The 3,756-nt window shown below is 27.6% G+C and overlaps 1 long non-coding RNA gene across 1 annotated transcript; it reads left to right on the forward strand.

Moving 5' to 3' along the window:
• The first annotated feature begins 1,311 nt into the window (after positions 1 to 1,311).
• Positions 1,312 to 1,766, forward strand: LOC142223170 (uncharacterized). Its single transcript, XR_012718611.1, has 3 exons — positions 1,312 to 1,422; positions 1,507 to 1,605; positions 1,681 to 1,766. It is a non-coding gene; the product is annotated as an uncharacterized LOC142223170 (long non-coding RNA).
• The last annotated feature ends 1,990 nt before the right edge of the window (positions 1,767 to 3,756 follow it).

The following is a 3,756-nucleotide window of genomic DNA, read 5'->3' on the forward strand; positions in this document are numbered from 1 at the left end:
AGTAAATGTTTTTTAGTTCACTAACTACGAAATGGGAAGGATTTTTCCTTAAATAAATTTCCAACACAGTAGTTAATGCATCGTTGATTCTATTATAAAAATACATGGGCAATATAAAAATCTTACTACGAAATGTAGACAATTTACTAAGAAAAAATTTTGTATGGAAAAAAATTTTTGTAGTAAAAATTAACTTAACGACATTACCGATTCGTATGATGGCTACCTACAGATTATTTCCCTTTTTATTATAAGTTGGAGTGTTTTTCCTCACATTGAAAATTTTAGATAAAGTAGAATAAAAAGTAGTTAATATAATCCTTGCCGGGTGTATATCATTTTTTATAGATTCCTCATAGATTTGGTATATATTTTACCTTAACTTATAGATAGAATTCAAACTAATCAATAAACGTGCTACTGGAAAATGTGAGTGCATCATGTGAGGGAGTTTTTAAGAGACATTTTGTGTATATCTCGTATGATTGTTTGTGTTTGTTATTGCGTCATTTATGCTGTTGTTGGTTGTTTTGATTCTAGAGACAATGGAATGTTCCTTGTGTGTTGTTGGTATCTTTTGTGGTGAGAGTTGTTTTCTTGCAATAGCGAGATCAGAAAGGGATCGTGTGTGTGTGGAGTTGTTTTTCTTTATGGCTATTTGTGTCTTTGAGTTTTATTGTTGCATTCAGTTATGTTGATGCATTTATGAAGTGCACACGTGGTTTTAATTTTGCAAAATTGTACGTGAGGTATTGGTGATTATTAATGAAAATACATTTATTTCGAAACATTTTATAAACTGAGAAGTGAATGATGTGATGTTAGAGTAATCAGAAACGCTTTTTATTGATAAAAACAAATAACAGATTAAAGAACTGTATATTTCTGTTAATAGTTTAAAATTAGTGCGGATTTTTAATTGATTTACATAAAAAATATACAACATGAGTGGTAATAGGATGATCTATATTTATTCTACATCTGGATCACAGGTTGAGAAGCAACCATGTTTTTGAATCTATATTTTTTATGTTACATCAATTCCTACAGGTGAGTACTAAGTTCGAGTTTAAACGCTAAAAATAAAAATAAATTACTAAGAAAAGTGTAAAATTGTACGTCTTCCGATACAAATTTAAATATAACTTGATGGAGAATAGCCCAAACCAAGTTTTTTATACAGATTATTTTTTTATAATGGATTATTAAAGAAAACGTATCATGAAAATTGCGATTTTAGCCTCTAAACTCGAACTTAATATCCACCTTAAATACTAAATGCTATACTGACAATTGGAAATTATGTCTAATTTTTTTTTCATTTTTTATTTCAAATATATTCTGAGAATAATTTCAAAAACGTCCCATTAGTCCATGGATATGATTTCAATAATGTACCAACTGGATGGATTTTTCAATGTGGTAAGTTTTCTATAAACGGTATTTTGTCCGTTTTTAATAAAACTAAAATTTAAATTTATTAAAAATTATTATTTTCACTTGCAGGTAAACAGGTCTTGTAATGGTATTTTTTTGAATATTCTTACTGTTTAATGCTAATTAAGCTGATATCCTTATTGGCTCTAGGAAACACTCTTGAAAACCGTAAGTTAAAAATCAATATGAACGATAGAATTTGATAATATTTTTCTTATATTTTGTATAACTTTGCAATTTCAGATGCTTATAAGACAAATCCGCCCAACAAAAGTTAGCCAAAATCGATGAAATTGGACAATTCAATATATCTTTCATCTGGATAGAAAGCATGAAAATTTAAATTAATTAGTTTAGTCCTAATAACATAGAATATTACTCTTTTGAAGAAGCAATTACTAACTAACGACAAGTAACTGCATCCAACGTACTAATAAAAATATTTCCTTTATTGTATATCATAAGCCATAGTTTTGTGTAATATAATAATAATTTTTTGAAATAAAATACTGGTGGTTATAGAAAATTGACTTGTTTTGCACGAAAAATTTCTTAGTTGTATACAGGCTTGTTGTACCTTTGATTCCTCAATTTCTCTACTTTTTTGAAAATTATACCGACAAACAGTTTATTTCAAACCAATTTCTTAATACAGGTTTCCCAAAAAATCGTTAGTTTTTCCGGATAGCAGGAATATTTTGAATGAGTTTAACTATATTCTTCCCAAAGCATAGTAATAATGAACTAAAATACGATGCAATACATGAACTAATTTATAAGAAAATCATGAACTTATCTAGATGAAAAAAATCTTTGGCGCCAAATCATGGTCATTCTTACTATGGGCTAGTTCATTTTTCATAAAAAATAGTAAACTTTTTTTCGGTGTGCAAAATTTCATCCAAATCGGTTCAGATTTAGATATAGCTCTCATATATATGTATCGCCCGATTTTCCAAAATTTGGCCACAAAACCTTTATTTATCAACCGATCTTACTCAAAGTTGGCTAAATGTAATCTTCTATAGCACTAACTATATGTGAAAAAAATCATCGAAATCGGTTCAGATTTAGCTATAGCTCCCATATATATGTACATACTTTTAATTAATCTAAACACAAAATCTAAATAATTAATTTTTACTACTATTTGTTATGTATAGCAAGAAATACTTTTTGCTTTTTTTGTTTTTCTTTTATAATACAACTATTAAAGTAGGTTTTTTTTGTTTTCGTAAAATAAAACTCAATTGAACAAGTAATACAATGTTTGTACTATAATTTTCTCGAAGAGGAGCGGAGCGGTGCGGTTTTTCTTTTCTCCGGAGCGGGAGCGGAGCGCAGCGAAAAAATGGACCGCTTCGGAACCCTGTCCTGTGCAGTTAAAATAAAGAACATCTTTGGGAGAGCATTTTTGGAAGTTCTTTTAAAGTTGTGCCTTGCGAAGAACTTCCAAATTTTTTTGCTGGGAAGTAATAAAAATATTAATCATATTAGCTTTTAACTTACCATATTTGGGAGCATTTTATAAAATGGTATAAGGAATTCAACGTTTCTTTGGTAAACGTATCTCATAAAATTTGTACCTGAATTAATTAGAGAAATAATGAAGTAAGCTATTTTAACTCAAAAAGCTGTGTTGTTGATGTGAAGGACATATAAACACTAAATATTCTAGTTAAAAGAAAGCCAAAAATTTAAAAGAAAACATACCAATTCTCTATTTAATTATACGCTGAGGGAAATATAAAAATTTGTCCAAATTCATTTAGGGTTACTCTGAAATATTTTTTTTTTACATTAAATAAAAACATTTAATTGATTTCCATAAAATTCTTATTAAATATATAATAAAATAAAAAACTACATATTCTGGTTAAAAGAAAGTTAAAGAAACCTTACAAATTCACTATTAAATTAGAGGAGTAATAAAAATTATTCCAATTGTTCTGGGGTTATTCTGAAATTAAAGATTTAGTTTTTAGATTAAAAATATTAAATTTGTTTCCAAAAAACTTGTTTGTTTCCAAAAGCCAAATTATACGCCGAAATATAAAAATTGGTCCGCATCCATGTGAAGTTAAATAATTTTTGCAAGAAACACATTAAACTGGTTTCCAAATAAAAAATTAATTAACTAATATGATTAAACATTTCTTTAAAAGAAAGCCACATTTTAAAGCCAAATAAAACATCCGCAAATAACAAACACACACAGACAAAAAGTGTCTCGTAAATTTAAGAAGATTTTTACAATAATTTATTACAAGAATTTTCCAGAATTTTAGTTCATTTTTCGTATATTCAACGAAAATTAAC

Source organism: Haematobia irritans, chromosome 2 (assembly GCF_050003625.1).
Source record: "Haematobia irritans isolate KBUSLIRL chromosome 2, ASM5000362v1, whole genome shotgun sequence".
NCBI classification, from domain to species: Eukaryota; Metazoa; Arthropoda; class Insecta; order Diptera; family Muscidae; genus Haematobia; species Haematobia irritans.